We start from the raw sequence: 5584 nt of genomic DNA, 5'->3' as shown, positions 1-5584 counted from the left end.
GAAGGACCGTGCCAGTTCCTGTGGCCCCGCTGGCTCTCTGTGCATGCCCACCCTCCAAACGGGTCTGCTCAAGCTCCACAGTAGGTGGGCGCAGTCCCGGAGTGGGAGCCGAGTGCAGGTGAGTGCAGGCGAATGGAAGCTCTAAATGCCCACAACTCCCCAGCAGCTTGATCCTTCAAAAAACCAAATCTACAGTGTTGAAGGATAAAGTCTTATGTTTGACCAAAGGCTGTCTGTCTACTCAGCGGGGGCCTTCTCTGTGCAATACCACCCACCCTTTGTCCGGAGCCTGCGTATCTGTGCTGCCCAGTCGGGGAAGCACCGAAAGTGCTCTCTTCTGGCTTTCTAATGGCTGTTTTTGTATGGCTTCCATTTTTCCTTTATTTTGTCAATTTGTTTCCAGAGTTCTTTTATAATTTTGTCTATGTTTTCCTTGAATTCATCTGACGTTTTCTCAGTCATTCTCTATCTACTGAAGGTACCTAAATAATATTCTTTTGAATTCCTTATCCAATAGTTCTGATACTTTTTCTGGTATGTTTTCAGAAATTCAATATTCTTCACCTACATCATAATTCAAACGTGTGAATTTTTTTTTGTTGATCTTCCTTAAATGTAGCTTTAGTATGCACATACAATAATTGAAAATGTCATGGCTTGGTCTAGGTACACCTGAGTGACGTCCTTGATCTTCAACATATTAAAGAAGTCTTTTGCAGTAGATATGTCCAGTGCAATATAGCATTTGGTTTCTTGACTGCTGCTTTTATAAGCACTTATTGTGTACCAAGGTAAAATGAAATCCTTGACAACTTTAATATTTTTCTCTGTTTATCATGATGATGTTGATTGCTCTAGTTATTTTTGTTTTCTTCACATTGAGTTGTAATTCATAACTGAAGGATCTATTCTTTGATCTTCATCAGCAAATTTTTCAAGTCCTCTGGACTTTCAGCAAGCAAGGTTAGGTCATCTGTATGTAGTAGGATATTAACATGTCTTCCTCCAGTACTGATGCCAAATTCTTCTTGATATATTCCAAATCTTCAGATTATCTGCTCAGCATACAGACTGAATTAATATAATGAAAGGATACAAACTTGAGACACACCTTTCCTAATCTGAAACCACGTAGTATCCTTTATTTTTGTTTTTTAAATTTTCTGAGTGGTTTTCAACACACATCAACCCTGTACAGGGATAATGAGGAGTGGCTGGTAGGTTTGAACTGCTGATCTTGTGGTTTAAACTGACATTGTAGTCTAGTGTATTAATCCTGTAATGTCACTTGGTCTTTATACAGGTTCCTTATGAGCACAATAAGTGTCCTGGAACTTCCACTCTTTGTAATATTATTAATAATTTACCATTATAATCCATACAATTTAATGCCTTTTTATAGCAAATGAAACACAGATAAACGTCTTTCTGGTAGTCTCTACTTTCAGCAAAGATAAATCTGACATCAATAATGATATCCCTCATTCCATATGCTCTTCTGAATTTAGCTTGAATTCTGGCAGTCCCCTGTCATTTTGCTGCTGTAATAATTTTTAAATTATCTTCAGCAAAATTTTACTTGCATGGGATAGTAATGATATTGTTCATTTTTTTTCAGATTATGTTGGGTCACTTTTCTTTGGAATGGGCACAGCTACGAATGTCTTCAGTGAGCTGTCCCAGTAGCTGTCTTCCAAATATCTTGGATTAGACAAGTGAGTACATTCAGAGTTGCATCAGTTTGTTAAAACATGTCAGTTGATATTCCATCAGTTTTTTATGCCTTGTTTTTATTAATTAATGCCTTCAATGTACCTTACACTTCTTCCTTCAATACCGTTGATTTTTTATTATAGGCTGCCTCCTGAAATGGTTAAACATTGACCAACTATTCTTTGGTATAATATGTCTGTATTCCTTCCATCTTCTTTTAATGCTTCCTGCATTTTCAGTATTTGGCCCATATTGTTGTTGTTAAGTGCTGTCAAGTTGGTTCTGGCTCATAGAAACCCTGTATAGGGTGTCTAATGCACAGCTGATGAGTTTGAACCTCCAACCCTGTGGTTCAAACCAACCTTGAATTTGAATGCTTATCCTATGGTGCCACACTAGGATTCCATTTGGGCCATAGAATCTATTTTTTAAGTCAAGGCTTGAGTTTTTCTTCAGTTCTTTCTGCCTGAGACTGCCCTCCCTTTTGGTTTTCTAACCCCATGTCTTTGCACATTTCATTATACTATACTTTGTCTTTGAGGTTTCCTTTGAAATTTTCTGTTCAGTTTTTGTTCATCATTTCTTTCACATGTGTTAGGTTTCATAGTCTTTTTCTCTCTCTCTCTATTTGTTTTTTACATCACAACATTGTTTATTATGTGAATTTGTACAGTACAAACAAAAAAATACAGAAATGCAATATATGAATACAGCTAAATACAGAATGGTGCTTTTTTTTTTTTCCCCTTTAAGAGGCCATGATTCCCATTTCTAGTAAAAAGACTGCACATAAGTAGAAACAGGTTGGTCATTAGCTTCACAATTTTGCCTAGAAATGACCTATAATGCATTTCCTCCCTGCTACTTACCATTAAGTGTAAACAGGGAGTTAAAGGAAAGTTTCCTTGTTGGTTCTACCATATGAAAGATGTTATATTCTGTTTTAGCAGGGCCAATATATGGAAACTATCTAAATTAAGCATTATTACAAAAATGAAGCAATAGTGAGCTTTTGACTAAAGAGGGTACTAAATGAGAATAATATATATTTAAAGACTCCAAACAAACAAACAAAAAATGGTTGTTACAAAAAGCTCTAGGTACATTGTAAGCATATAGTGTTGTTTTTCTCCATGTGTATTTTTAATCAATGGAAGGGTCAAAAATAGGAACAACTGTGTTAGACTAAATTACATCATTGTATATGCTGCACAGAGTGGAACTTTTGTATTATAATTATCATAAAGAATCGTAGTTTGCATCATATTATGGCAATTTATCCTCAATGAAAACCTTCCAGAGTCCTTTTGGATATCCTGTAAACAATCAAACCACCAGAACATGATTGTACAACAGTAAAATGTTCTCTTGCATTAAACCAAAACATGTGTTTAAAAAAAAGGAAAACAGGAAAGGTACTTAAGGTTGTTACTTTCTAATTGCACAATAACCATAGTCAATTCAAGGCATGTTAATCTCCATCAAGAACAACAACAAAAATAATTTTTGTCATGCTGTTAAATCCATCATTATGGATAAAACTGGTGCAAATTGGTCAAACAGATCCAACAAGCACTGATGTCCAAGCTGGCATATTGGCAACAAATATGTAACTGGTGCTCAATGGTGGTGGTGGTTATGTGTAGTGGACTTGGCTCCAACTCATAGCTACCTTGTACAGGGTTTCTGAGACTGTAAATCTTTACAGGAGCAGAAAGCCTCATCTTTTTCCCAGGGAACAGCTGGTAGTTTCTAAGTGGTGCTTAGTAGAGGGGCATTAAAAGATCTTCGCTTTCTTCTTGTTCTTTTCAAAGGTTCTCGAAAAGTTCTGTTGTTCTAATATACACTGCTGAACTGGTCAGTTTGCTTTCTCATCCTCAAACTGACGACGTTTTCCCTCTAATTCTTTGTTCTGTGCTTCCAAATTCTTTTTCATTTGCTCATGACACCGTTGGAGCTCAGCTTCAGAATCTTTCATTTTCTGAACTTTTTCTTTAATCTTCATCTCAAACACCTGCTCCGTCTCCATCTCCATCTTCTTCATCTTGGCGACATGCTCCCTTCTTTCCTCTTCCATTTGTGCCAGAGGGCTCTTTATAAGCTGTCCTTTATTCTTGTTGTTGTCAACTTCATTATAAGTCACAGCTGCCAGCTTTCTGCTTCTGTAGTTCTCATAGTGTACATTATGAGTGACGTCTTTCAAGTCCTGCATATGTGTCCTTATCAACATATTTCTTAGAATTGTAAAATCACAATGTTCACCGTTTTCAACTTCAGCAACACCCCATGGATACTGCCTTCCTCTGACTCTTTTGCTATTAACTTCAATGATAGTATTACTACCTACCACAGCAAGAGGTAAATGGTCCTTTATCTTTTTAACAAGCTTATTTTCTTCTTCATCTTCTGTTTCTGGAAGCTCATATATTTTAATTTTATGTTTTTGAGTTTCTTTATCTGTTTTTTAAACTGTTGGCACTCCTCTGGTGTGAGTGAGTCTGCTTTGGCAGTTGTTGTTGTTGTTGTTGTTGTTAAGTGCCTTCGAGTCGGTTCCAACCCATAGTAAGGGGGTGATATTCACTTTTTCATGTAAACGCTTCATAAACTCAATATCCAGTAGTTTAAGTCCATGTCTTGAGGGGGGCAATGAAATATAAACAACACTGCACTCTGTTGTCTAGCATCTGATGTCTGTTCATGTGAGATTCTGCATTTAGGTAGTCCTCAAATTTACTATCAATGTAATTGATAACAGGCTGCCAGCAATTACTATTATCCACAGCATCTCCAAATCCTGGTGTATCAATTATTATGAATAGTGACTGAACTCCACCTTCTTTGATTAAATTTTTGGATTATTTTATCTGTATAGTCTTTTTTATCCTATAGGAAGGACCTGGATACTCTGGAGAATATAAATCAGTAAGGAATAATGAGTTGATTAACGCTGACTTTCCCAATCGCGATTTACTTACTACCATAAGTGTGATTTCAAACCCTCTCTTCGCTGATTTTCTGTATGCTTGATTTGGGAGATGTGCAAATCCCACATAGCCTTCAAGATTCTTCTGTTGAGCTACCATGGTGCTGCTGTTTACGCTTCTCTCAGGTTTCATAGTCTCTTATGAGATCCACATTGGTCTTTTCTTTTTATTCTCTGTTTTGAGGACCTTTTTACTTTCATCATGATGCCATCCCATAACTCCTTTGCTTATTAGCACTCCATGAATCAACTCTTGAGATGATCTCTAAATTCAGGCAGGATATACTTAAGATCATATTTTGAATTTCGTGGATTTGTTTTAATTTTCTGCAACTTAAGCCTGAACTTGTATATGAGCAATTGATGACCAACTCTGTAGCTGATTACACTTTTTATTTAGGCTGGTGATAATGAGCATCTCCAGCATCTCTTCCCATTGTTGTTATGTGCTGTGGAGTGAGCTCCATCTCATAGTGACCCTGTGTAGGGTTTCTGAGGCTGTAAATCTTTACCAGAGCAGAAAACCTCATCTTTCTCTTGTGGAAGAGCTGGTAGTTTCGAACTGCTGACTGCAAGGTTAGCAGCCTAATCCGTAACCACTACGCTTCCAGAGCTCCTGTGTATTTTTTTCTGGCTAGGTCCACATGTGTAGTGCCTATTACATTATTTTGGGGCTTGTAAAATTATGTCATTGGATATTCAGTATAATTTCTATTGCCAAGGCCATATGTTCCAACAACAGATCTTTCCTGCATTCCAATAAACAATAATTATAAATTCATATTGATTGTACATTTGATCATTTTGAGACTGAAAAGTTGGTAGAAGTTTTCATTTTATCATTGACTTTGATGGTTGGTGCATATATTTGGATAATAGTTGAATTAA

General features: G+C 36.7%; 1 pseudogene; it reads right to left on the bottom strand.

The window, feature by feature from the left end:
- Positions 1–3490: 3490 nt before the first annotated feature.
- LOC102837786 lies at positions 3491–4814 on the bottom strand (annotated as a pseudogene).
- Between the last annotated feature and the right edge of the window lie 770 nt (positions 4815–5584).

Source organism: Chrysochloris asiatica, unplaced genomic scaffold, assembly GCF_000296735.1.
Source record: "Chrysochloris asiatica unplaced genomic scaffold, ChrAsi1.0 scaffold00030, whole genome shotgun sequence".
Lineage (NCBI taxonomy): Eukaryota > Metazoa > Chordata > Mammalia > Afrosoricida > Chrysochloridae > Chrysochloris > Chrysochloris asiatica.
This window is presented reverse-complemented; position numbering and strand designations above follow the sequence as displayed.